Here is a 7500-nt window from a genome sequence, read left to right as displayed (position 1 = left end):
AGTTCAAATCCCCGAGCTGATAAGCTACAAATCTGTCGTTCTGCCCCTGAACAGGCAGTTAACCCACTGTTCCCAGGCCCTCAATTGAAAAGAAGAATTTGTTCTTAACTGACTTGACCAAGTTAAATAAAGTTATTCAATGTGTTTCTACGGACTGTAGTAGTAAAGTGAACATTTTATATTTTATATTTTTTAAATAAAATAATTGTTTAATATTTGTTTTAATACCCTAAAGGGGGTCCTGAACTTCTAAATCAAAGAGCTAAATAAACCATGGTATGACCGTCTTTAAACAATGACACGCTGTCTGTTCCAGAGAGGATTTCTGTCAGATGTTAGTTTTAAATACGGTATAACGATGAACAATTAGCAGTGTTTCCCCTAGGAATTTTTTCAGCAGTGGCGCAAATTTTTTATTTTATTTTTGCAGCCGTGATAAGAATTTACCAGCAGTGGGCCACCGCAGCTAAAATGAATATAGGGGAAACACTAGTCTATAGGCCTGGAGAGTCGACCTGTCAGTTATACAGACACCCTCTGTTTCCTGGCAATATGTTGATTGTGTCATGTTGCGAACCTTAACAAGATATTCTCTCTCTCTCTCTCAGGAGACTCTCTCTCTCTGACTCTCTCACAGGTGTCTAAGGAGTTGACCTCTCTCTCTCTCTCGGTCTCTCTTGACTCCTCTCTCTCTCTCTGTTTCTTATCTGTCAGGAGACTCTCTCTCTCTCTGTCTCTCTGTTTCTGTGCTATGATCTCTCTCTCACTCTCTCTCTGCTCTCTATCTACTCTCACCTCTGCTGTCTTTACCTGTTTCTCTCTCTGTCTCCCCTCTCTCTCTCTCTGAGTTGACCTTATCTCTCTCTCTCTCTCTCTGCTCTCTAGTCTTACCTCTCACAGGTGGCTCTGATCTGTGTAATCTCTGTCTCTCTCTCTCTCTCTCTCTCTCTCTCTCTCTCTCTCTCACTCTCTCTGTCTCTCTCTCTCTCTGTCTCACAGAACAGGCTCTGTTTCTCTCTCTGTCTCTCCTCTCTCTCTCTCTCTCTCTGTGTCTCTCTCTCTCTGTGTCTCTCTCCTGTGTCTCTCTCTGTCTCTTATACAGACTCTATCTACTCTCTCACCTCTGTCTCTCCTCTCTCTCTCTCTATCTATGATCTGTGTCTCTTGTGTCTCTCCTCTCTCTCTCTATCTCTCTCTCTCTCTCTCTCTCTCTCTCTCTCTCTCTCTCTCTCTCTCTCTCTCTCTCTCTCTCTCTCTCTCTCTCTCTCTCTCTCTCTCTCTCTCTCTCTCTGTTTCTCTCTCTCTCTCTCTCTCTCTGTCTCTCTCTCTCTCTCTCTCTCTCTCTGTCTCTCTCTCTCTCTCTGTCTCTCTGTCTGTCTCTCTGTCTCTCTCTCCATGTGCTGTTGATGTCCTTGATGCTGTTGTCTCTCTCCTACCAGGTAAGGACATACAGTACATATCTATTATTGCTAATGTGTGTGTGTTTTTCTTTGGCTGCTGATGGATGGAGTGTTTCCATTTATCCACAAGACATTTCCAGATGGAGGAAGTGTCTTTGATTGAGATTGAAATACCCCACCTACTGTATGATAATACCTCACCTACTGTATGATAATACCCCACCTACTGTATGATAATACCCCACCTACTGTATGATAATACCCCACCTACTGTATGATAATACCTCACCTACTGTATGATAATACCCCACCTACTGTATGATAATACCTCACCTACTGTATGATAATACCCCACCTACTGTATGATAATACCTCACCTACTGTATGATAATACCTCACCTACTGTATGATAATACCTCACCTACTGTATGATAATACCCCACCTACTGTATGATAATACCCCATTTACTGTATGATAATACCTCACCTACTGTATGATAATACCTCACCTACTGTATGATAATACCTCACCTACTGTATGATAATACCTCACCTACTGTATGATAATACCCCACCTACTGTATGATAATACCCCATTTACTGTATGATAATACCTCACCTACTGTATGATAATACCTCACCTACTGTATGATAATACCCCACCTACTGTATGATAATACCCCATTTACTGTATGATAATACCTCACCTACTGTATGATAATACCTCACCTACTGTATGATAATACCCCACCTACTGTATGATAATACCCCACCTACTGTATGATAATACCCCTGTATGATAATACCTCACCTACTGTATGATAATACCCCACCTACTATATGATAATACCTCACCTACTGTATGATGATACCCCACCTACTGTATGATAATACCTCACCTACTGTATGATAATACCCCACCTACTATATGATAATACCCCTGTATGATAATAGCCCACCTACTGTATGATAATACCTCACCTACTGTATGATGATACCCTAACCTACTGAATGATAATACCTCACCTACTGTATAATAATACCCCACCTACTGTATGATAATACCCCACCTACTGTATGATGATACCCTAACCTACTGTATGATAATACCTCACCTACTGTATGATAATACCCCTGTATGATAATACCCCACCTACTGTATGATAATACCTCACCTACTGTATGATAATACCCCACCTACTGTATGATAATACCCCACCTACTGTATGATAATACCCCACCTACTGTATGATAATACCTCACCTACTGTATAATACCCCACCTACTGTATGATAATACCCCACCTACTGTATGATAATACCCACCTACTGTATGATAATACCCCACCTACTGTATGATAATACCCCTGTATGATAATACCCCACCTACTGTATGATAATACCCCACCTACTGTATGATAATACCCCACCTACTGTATGATAATACCCCACCTACTGTATGATAATACCCCACCTACTGTATGATAATACCCCACCTACTGTATGATAATACCCCACCTACTGTATGATAATACCCCACCTACTGTATGATAATACCCCACCTACTGTATGATAATACCCACCTACTGTATGATAATACCCCACCTACTGTATGATAATACCCCACCTACTGTATGATAATACCCCACCTACTGTATGATAATACCTCACCTACTGTATGATAATACCCCACCTACTGTATGATAATACCTCACCTACTGTATGATAATACCCCACCTACTGTATGATAATACCTCACCTACTGTATGATAATACCTCACCTACTGTATGATAATACCCCACCTACTGTATGATAATACCCCACCTACTGTATGATAATACCCCTGTATGATAATACCCCACCTACTGTATGATAATACCCCACCTACTGTATGATAATACCCCACCTACTGTATGATAATACCCCCTACTGATAAATAGCCTCACCTACTGTATGATATTACCCCACCTACTGTATGATAATACCTCACCTACTGTATGATAATACCCCACCAACTGTATGATAATACCTCACCTACTGTATGATAATACCCCTGTATGATAATAGCCCACCTACTGTATGATAATACCCCACCTACTGTATGATAATACCTCACCTACTGTATGATAATACCCCACCTACTGTATGATAATACCCCATCTACTGTATGATAATACCCCACCTACTGTATGATGATACCCCACCTACTGTATGATAATACCCCACCTACTGTATGATAATACCCCACCTACTGTATGATAATACCCCATCTACTGTATGATAATACCCCACCTACTGTATGATAATACCCCACCTACTGTATGATAATACCCCACCTACTGTATGATAATACCCCACCTACTGTATGATAATACCCCTGTATGATAATAGCCCACCTACTGTATGATAATACCCCACCTACTATATGATAATACCTCACCTACTGTATGATAATACCCCACCAACTGTATGATAATACCTCACCTACTGTATGATAATACCCCTGTATGATAATACCTCACCTACTGTATGATAATACCCCTGTATGATAATAGCCCACCTACTGTATGATAATACCCCACCTACTGTATGATAATACCCCTGTATGATAATAGCCCACCTACTGTATGATAATACCCCACCTACTGTATGATAATACCCCTGTATGATAATACCCCACCTACTGTATGATAATACCCCACCTACTATATGATAATACCTCACCTACTGTATGATGATACCCCACCTACTGTATGATAATACCCCACCTACTGTACCCCACCTACTGTACCCCACCTACTGTACCCCACCTACTGTATGATAATACCCCACCTACTGTATGATAATACCCCATCTACTGTATGATAATACCCCATCTACTGTATGATAATACCTCACCTACTGTATGATAATACCCCACCTACTGTATGATAATACCCCATCTACTGTATGATAATACCTCACCTTCTGTATGATAATACCCCACCTACTGTATGATAATACCCCACCTACTGTATGATAATACCCCACCTACTGTATGATAATACCCCACCTACTGTATGATAATACCCCACCTACTGTATGATAATACCCCACCTACTGTATGATAATACCCCACCTACTGTATGATAATACCTCATCTACTGTATGATAATACCTCACCTACTGTATGATAATACCTCACCTACTGTATGATAATACCCCACCTACTGTATGATAATACCCCTGTATGATAATACCCCACCTACTGTATGATAATACCTCACCTACTGTATGATAATACCCCACCTACTGTATGATAATACCCCTGTATGATAATACCTCACCTACTGTATGATAATACCCCACCTACTATATGATAATACCCCTGTATGATAATAGCCCACCTACTGTATGATAATACCCCACCTACTGTATGATAATACCCCTGTATGATAATACCTCACCTACTGTATGATAATACCCCACCTACTATATGATAATACCTCACCTACTGTATGATGATACCCCACCTACTGTATGATAATACCTCACCTACTGTATGATAATACCCCACCTACTATATGATAATACCCCTGTATGATAATAGCCCACCTACTGTATGATAATACCCCACCTACTGTATGATAATACCCCACCTACTGTATGATAATACCTCACCTACTGTATGATAATACCCCTGTATGATAATAGCCCACCTACTGTATGATAATACCCCACCTACTGTATGATAATACCTCACCTACTGTATGATAATACCCCACCTACTGTATGATAATACCCCATCTACTGTATGATAATACCCCACCTACTGTATGATAATACCCCACCTACTGTATGATAATACCCCATCTACTGTATGATAATACCCCACCTACTGTATGATAATACCCCATCTACTGTATGATAATACCCCACCTACTGTATGATAATACCCCAACTACTGTATGATAATACCCCACCTACTGTATGATAATACCCCACCTACTGTATGATAATACCCCTGTATGATAATAGCCCACCTACTGTATGATAATACCCCACCTACTGTATGATAATACCCCTGTATGATAATACCCCACCTACTATATGATAATACCTCACCTACTGTATGATAATACCCCACCAACTGTATGATAATACCTCACCTACTGTATGATAATACCCCTGTATGATAATACCTCACCTACTGTATGATAATACCCCTGTATGATAATAGCCCACCTACTGTATGATAATACCCCACCTACTGTATGATAATACCCCTGTATGATAATAGCCCACCTACTGTATGATAATACCCCACCTACTGTATGATAATACCCCTGTATGATAATACCCCACCTACTGTATGATAATACCCCACCTACTATATGATAATACCTCACCTACTGTATGATGATACCCCACCTACTGTATGATAATACCCCACCTACTGTATGATAATACCCCACCTACTGTATGATAATACCCCACCTACTGTACCCCACCTACTGTATGATAATACCCCACCTACTGTATGATAATACCCCATCTACTGTATGATAATACCCCATCTACTGTATGATAATACCTCACCTACTGTATGATAATACCCCACCTACTGTATGATAATACCCCATCTACTGTATGATAATACCTCACCTTCTGTATGATAATACCCCACCTACTGTATGATAATACCTCACCTACTGTATGATAATACCCCACCTACTGTATGATAATACCCCATCTACTGTATGATGATACCCCACCTACTGTATGATAATACCCCATCTACTGTATGATAATACCCCTGTATGATAATAGCCCACCTACTGTATGATAATACCCCATCTACTGTATGATAATACCCCATCTACTGTATGATAATACCTCACCTACTGTATGATAATACCCCACCTACTGTATGATAATACCCCATCTACTGTATGATAATACCTCACCTACTGTATGATAATACCTCACCTACTGTATGATAATACCTCACCTACTGTATGATAATACCTCACCTACTGTATGATAATACCCCACCTACTGTATGATAATACCCCACCTACTGTATGATGATACCCCACCTACTGTATGATAATACCCCTACTGTATGATAATACCCCACCTACTGTATGATAATAATATAATAGCCCACCTACTGTATGATAATACCCCACCTACTGTATGATAATACCTCACCTACTGTATGATAATACCTCCACCTACTGTATGATAATACCCACCTCACCTACTGTATGATAATACCCCACCTACTGTATGATAATACCCCACCTACTGTATGATAATACCCCTGTATGATAATACCTCACCTACTGTATGATAATACCCACCTACTGTATGATAATAGCCCACCTACCTGTATGATAATACCCCCTACTGTATGATAATACTACTGTATGATAATACCCCTGTATGATAATAGCCCACCTACTGTATGATAATACCCCACCTACTGTATGATAATAACCCTACTGTATGATAATACCTCACCTACTGTATGATAATACCCCACCTACTGTATGATAATACCCACCTACTGTATGATGATACCCCACCTACTGTATGATAATACCCACCTACTGTATGATAATACCCCACCTACTGTATGATAATACCCCTGTATGATAATACCCACCTACTGTATGATAATACCTCACCTACTGTATGATACCCCCCACCTACTGTATGATAATACCTCACCTACTGTATGATAATACCCCACCTACTGTATGATAATACCCCACCTACTGTATGATGATACCCTCACCTACTGTATGATAATACCCCACCTACTGTATGATAATACCCCACCTACTGTATGATAATACCCACCTACTGTATGATAATACCCCACCTACTGTATGATAATACCCCACCTACTGTATGATAATACCCCACCTACTGTATGATAATACCCCACTACTGTATGATAATACCCCACCTACTGTATGATAATACCCCACCTACTGTATGATAATACCCACCTACACCTACTGTATGATAATACCCCACCTACTGTATGATAATACCCCACCTACTGTATGATAATACCCCACCTACTGTATGATGATACCCCACCTGCTAT

The 7500-nt window shown here is 40.1% G+C and overlaps 1 long non-coding RNA gene across 2 annotated transcripts in view; it reads right to left on the bottom strand.

The window, feature by feature from the left end:
* Window positions 1-6457: 6457 nt before the first annotated feature.
* The window catches only part of LOC127923742 (uncharacterized), a 2306-nt gene continuing 1263 nt past the window's right edge, over window positions 6458-7500 (bottom strand). The window contains exons 2-3 of one of the 2 annotated variants that reach the window (XR_008115203.1): window positions 7472-7493; window positions 6458-6478 (exon numbers count right to left, since the gene is read on the bottom strand). This is a non-coding gene — a long non-coding RNA (uncharacterized LOC127923742). Of the gene's footprint in view, window positions 6479-6949; window positions 6971-7471; window positions 7494-7500 lie in introns of those variants that run through there. The other variant, XR_008115202.1, reaches the window with a different exon arrangement.

Source organism: Oncorhynchus keta, unplaced genomic scaffold (genome assembly GCF_023373465.1).
Source record: "Oncorhynchus keta strain PuntledgeMale-10-30-2019 unplaced genomic scaffold, Oket_V2 Un_contig_3170_pilon_pilon, whole genome shotgun sequence".
In the NCBI taxonomy this organism is placed as follows: domain Eukaryota; kingdom Metazoa; phylum Chordata; class Actinopteri; order Salmoniformes; family Salmonidae; genus Oncorhynchus; species Oncorhynchus keta.
The sequence above is the reverse complement of the archived record's forward strand: the minus strand, read 5'-3'. Positions and strand labels throughout refer to the sequence as shown.